Here is a 6179-nt window from a genome sequence, read left to right on the forward strand (position 1 = left end):
CTGTGCAGACCACATAGTACGCATGCCAGACACGAGACTCCCGAAGTGAATGCTTTCGGCGGAGCTCCTTCATGGCAACCGAGCCAAAGGAGGACAACATAAACGTTATAAGGACACCCTCAAAGCCTCCCTGGTAAAGTGCGACATCACCACTGACAACTGGGAGACCCTGGCCGCAAATCGCCCGAGGTGGAGAAATTCCATCCGGGACGGCGTTGAGCTCTTTAAGGCTTGACGCAAGCTGCATGAAGAGCCCAGGCGCACGCAGCGGAAGGATCGCGAGACATTCCAGCTCAACCGACCCCTTCCCCCGTCGGATGTCTGTCCCAACTGTGACAGAGTCTGTGGATCTCGTATCGGAATGTTCAGCCATGAAAGAACTCACTTTGGGAGTGGAAGCAACTCCTCCTCAATTTCGAGGGACTGCCTATGATGATGGGGGAATTTTAGGATTTAGCAAAGTAGACTAATATATGGTTAAATATGTCTGTGCTGTCAGTCCCGGATCATTCTGTGTCTCTTTAAATGGATATGCTGTCAGTTCAGTTCATTCTTTGTCAGTATGAAAAGGGATGTGCTGTCTGACCAGGATCATTTTGTGCGTGTGTCTGCTTAATATTAGTCTGATTACAGCTGTGAAGATCGAATTTCTAAGGTGATATATTTGAAAGCAAAATGGGTTTCCTTGCGTAGGAGTGAACCCATTTGACAGCGCGTCTGTTGAATAATTCAAATTGTATTTATATTTGAGTAAAACCCTTTCGCTAATCATAGCTGAAGCCCTGAAAAACCTCCCAATTCTCTCCACAACAAAGTGACCAGCTGTGGACACATTGCCGAATGGATAAGGCATCCGCGTTCAGTTTTAATCGTGATGTTGTCAGAAGATTGCACGTTCGGCTTGTGCTCCGGTTGTTTAACTCACCGGGCAAAACTTATTCTTCTGTGTTCCGAATCTCCCCTAAAAGCGACCAATTCTGACAGTTACTCAACTGAAGTTATGGAAACGCCTGCTTACAGAGACTGATTCTGCGTTTTCCACATTGCCGATCTGTGGGCACATGCAAAGCATGCGACGAACATAAGAAAATAAGCATTGGTAGAAAGGGTCGGCCATTCTGCCCTTCGAGCCTGCTCCGCAATGAAATCTCCTCCTATTCTTCTAAACTCTGTAGAATATAGGCCGAGTATACACAACCTCTCCTGATGGAACATAACATTGCGGTTTCGAGTCTGTTGAGGTCGGTTTGCCCAGTGGCTTCCAACGTGGAAAGGAACTGTTTGTACCCGAAGATTTCTAACAGTCTCTGACCTTATGTAACCGACTTAGCGAAATTAATTTTGCTCACAGAAGCTGACTGTCAGTTTTTAACATTATTGATCGGGGTGCACGGGCAGGTCTTGTGGTAAAGAGAACTGTCGTGCACATTTTCTCTTTAAATGTCATTTCTTAAAAAATCTTTGTCAGTTCACTCCAGACGAATGATCTGAAGGAAGAAGTGAGGAAAATTTCCATCTCCGATCCGGATCTCTGTTCCACCTTCATTCAAGAAGTGAAGATTTCCAATAGTCAGTGTTCATTTTAACAAGACGTGAACGATGCTGGGGCAGAGACCAGCGGTTTCAAGGAGATTTGGATTCAATGCCTATTGTATGTAAGTTTCAGTCAAATTCTGGGATGATTCATCAGCATCAAAATTTACAATAAATAAACACAACGGTTTAGGCGGCAGTTGCCTTAACGTCCCGTCTACTGTCTAAGACAACTCAACCATTCAATCTGGTGCTGTTAGTCTCCAACCAGAAATACTCTGCTAGAATGTCCCCCTCACCTTCAAAGTCCTGCTCGTGCACCCAGATTGACAAAGTTCAAAATGTAGAATCAGATTCTGCAAGCAAAATGCCTTCAGAAATGCTCTAAACTACCTCATCGAATGAAGCCCTTTACTCTGATCAGACAGCCTGGCGACGCCCGGTTCATTCCCAGTCATTACAGAATTCTCTACAGATAGACCACATTTGGCGTACTGTGTGCAAATCTGGTCGCCATATTATTTATAAAATTGATATAATGCAACTGGAGAGGGTAAAGAGAGGATTTACAAGGAGGATACATGAAATGCGAGGATATATATCAGGAAAGGATGAACAGGCCGCGTCTCTTTTCACTTGAAAAGAGAAGTCTGAGAGTGACCGAATAGAGGTCTGCTAGACATGAAAGGGTTTGATACGTTAAATGCACAGAGAGAGTTTACACATGTGGGGAGGACCGTCACTGGAGGGTATCAATATAAGATCGTCACCAACAAATCCAATAAAGAATTCACAAGAAACTTATTTATCAGAGATTGAGAATGTGGAACTCACTATCACAGGAATTTGTTGAAGCAAGTAGGATATAATCATTTAAGGGACAGTTAGATAAGTACATGTGCGACAAATGAATACAGCGTTATTCTGATGAGAGGACGTCCAGTGGACCATAAAGGTGGGAATCGACTGGTTGGGTCGAATGGCCTGCTCCTGCTCTGTATATCCTATATAATCGTATGCATTCAGCACACATGATAGTAATTCAAAGGCCAGCTCCTTAAAACCTTCAGCACTAGAGTATGGGCACTAACTAAAATACAGTGCTGAGGATTTTTCAAGATTATTTTGAGCTGGACGCTGAATTTAAATGTATCCAAATTCAGGCGAGTTCCTGCGTGCTGAATGGAACACGGGTGTCAGACGTCAAGTCGACAAAGCGCCGCTACACCGGGAAACATTTAACTTTACTCAGTTGATGAGTTTGCATTAGTTGCTCATGTGAAGCTCTGAGATTTAGGAAAATGTGGGGAAAATGGAGCAAATTCATAAGTTTATATTTACTTTTATCTAAAAGACAGCGAGGCTCGCTTATTAATTTGAGAAATTTCATGAGCTGAGTGTAACACGCTTGGTAGAAAAATATGAATCTGGACATGAGCTTCAAGGTAAAAGTACAATGGAAAAAAAAAAGAGGCATGAAACATTCCACAAAAATATTACGAGAATGGGATCCGAACCAACACGTGCAGTATATAAGGGAGTAGCAGTACATCTACTTAAACACACGGCCACCTCGTCTGAGGCCTAAAGTGTGATCTGCCCTTCGGTTTCTTGTTTTTCGCATCCAAACATATATACCCTGCGACAAAGTCCAGTTCACCACTTGTATGGCCCGAGCATCCAGGTCCACAAAGTTCGAAGTCTACAATCAGCTTATGTAAGCAAAAGCCCTTCCAATACTTCAGGTGAGGGAGTATCAGAAATGGCCAGTTTTGAGACAGTTTCACAGCAGAATAGAAAGGTTATTACCCGGTGAGTTATACAGCCCCGACAGGACATGGTTAGCACCGAAGTCAGACGCCTGATCCATTGGGCCACATCCCTCTGCCGTTGTCAGAAGATGTGTTATATTTGGTACATAAGAACATAAGAAATTGGTGCAGGAGTCGGCTATTTGTCCCTGCTCGGCTATTCAATAAGATGATGGCTGATCTGATAATGGAATTAGCTCCACTTCCCTGTCCGCACTCCATGACCCTTTACCCAATTATTGCTCAAAAAGCTATCTATCTCCGCTTTAAATATATTCAGACCACAGCGCTCTGGGGCATTGTTTAACAAAACTCTGAGAGAGGAAATGTTTCCTCATCTCAGTTTTAAATAGGCAGCACATTATATGAAGACTATATCCCCTTGTTCTATTTTCTCCTATGAGTGGAAATATCCTCTCTGCATCCACCTAGACGAGCTCCCTAACGATCTTATACGTTTCAATCAGATCACCTCGCATTCTTCAGAACTCCAATGTGTATAGCGCCAACCTACCAAACCTATCCTCAAATCAACGTCCTCATCTCCGGAATGAACCTAGTGAACATTCTCTGAGCAGCCTCCAATGCAATTATAACCTTCATTAAATATGGAGACCAAAACTGTACGCAGTACTCCACGTGGTGACCTGTAGAGTTGTAGCAGGACTTCATTGTTTTTAAACTCTATCTCCCTTGCAATAAATGCCAACAAGCTATATGCCTTCCTGATTACTTACTGTAACTGAATAATAACGTTTTTGTGTTTAATGCACAAGGACCCCCAGGTCTCGTTTTATTGCATCACGTTTCAACGTTTCTCCATTTAAATTGTGGGCCATGAAATGCCGTTTCCGCCTTCCCGCGGGCATTTTAGAGATAAAATACGCATCTACATTAAGCTGTTGACCACGTTCGACTTTCTTGAGGACTCCTTCGACTGCGCTTCGCAGCGTGTGCACGGCCTTGAGCTGGAGTCACATGGCTTTGGGCAGCCAATCAGGTGAGGTATCGTATTCATAGGAGTTCCGCAGGATCCTATACTCCTGTTACTATGATTGTAATAGAGCCTGAAACACTAAAAACACAGCCCCAAACAGCTAAAACATTTATTAAAAAATAATTACAATACTTCCATTTAAATTAAAGTTAATAATGTCTTTAAAAAATTCACGATTTTTTAACATTTTCTTTAACAAACTTACCGTTGTGGGGAGGGTTTTTAATGATAAAATATGTTTCAATAACTTTATTTTAATATGTTTTTTGCTTTTTAAAACACTTGCGCCTGTAAAATTCGGCTATGTGCCTGCTTTTTCAGGCGCAAGATTTTTGAGGACATTAGTAAGAATAATTATCGGAAATTTCCACCTACAAGTGTCCTTGCTCCAGAGATACGGACAGCTGTCAAGTCAGAAACTTGCACACTGAAAACCGGCATTTCCGATGCCTTCCCGGCTCCATAGGAACGCCATACAGACCCGGGGAAGCCGGAATTTCAGGGCCAATATTTGCTTTTCTATTATTTCTGCAAATGTTGATAACCTCACATGTTCCCCTATTATAATCAATCTGCCTAATAATTGCCCAGTCACTTAGCCTGTCTATATCCCTTTGAAGATTTGTTTTGTGCTGCTCACGATTTGCTTTCCCACCCATCTTTGTATCATCAGCAAACTTGGCTACATTACACTCGGTCCTTTCATCCAAGTAATTAATATAGATTTTAAATAGTTGAGGACCCAGCACAAATCTCTGCGGCACCCCATTAGTCACTGTTTCCCATCCAGAAAATGACCCGTTTATCCTGACTCTCTGATTTCTGTTAGTTAGCCAGTCCTCTATCCATGCTAATATATTACCGCCAACCCCGTGAGCGTTTATCTTGTGTAGTAACCTCTTTTGTGGCATCTTATCGAATGCCTTCTGGAAATGCACCACATCCACTTGTTACCCCTTATTCACTCTGTTCGATATATCCTCAAAGATTTGCAGGATATTTGTCAAACATTACTTCCCTTTCATAAAACCATGTTGAGTCTGCTTGATTCAATCATGTTTGATCAAATGTCCTGCTACTGCATCCTTAACAATGGACTCCAGCTTTTTCCCAACGACAGATGTTAGTCTAACTCGTTTATAGTTTCCAGCTTGCGTCTGCCTTTTTATTTAAATAGGGGCTTTACGTTTGCGGTATTTCAATCCGCTGGGACGAAGCTAGAATCTAGGGAATTTGGTACATTACAACCAAACCATCCAGTATCTCTGCTGCCTTTTCTCTTAAGAGCCTAGGATAAAAGCCATCAGATTCAGGTGACTTGTCCGTCTTTAGACCCATTATTTTACCTCTTAATACTTCATTAGTGATAATGATAGTATTAAGTGCCTCCCTCCCTATAGCCCATGGATAATCCACTATTGGGATGTTTTTAGTGACTTCTACCGTGAGAACTGATGCAAAATATTTGTTCAAAGTCTCTGCCACTTCCCTGTTCTCCATTATTAATTCCACATTCTCATCCTCCAGGAGACCAACATTTACTTTAGCCACTCTTTTCTTTTTTATATACCTGTATAAACTCTTATTATCTGTTTTTTATATTTCGTGCAAGTTAATATTCATAATCTATCCTCTTTTAATCATATTTTTAGACGTTCTTGGCTAGATTTTAAAAATGTCACAAACCTCTGTACTCGAACGAGTGGATAATTGGGGGAGCGTGATGTAACAGGTGGCCTAAAAGTTGCTGCAAAATAATTCAGAAGAATTTCAGCTGAAATGAACTCCAATCAGAGCGAATTACGAGCAAATGCCTCCACCCACTGATTCACTACGAG

The sequence above is a fragment of the Pristiophorus japonicus genome, unplaced genomic scaffold, assembly GCF_044704955.1.
Source record: "Pristiophorus japonicus isolate sPriJap1 unplaced genomic scaffold, sPriJap1.hap1 HAP1_SCAFFOLD_672, whole genome shotgun sequence".
NCBI classification, from domain to species: Eukaryota; Metazoa; Chordata; class Chondrichthyes; family Pristiophoridae; genus Pristiophorus; species Pristiophorus japonicus.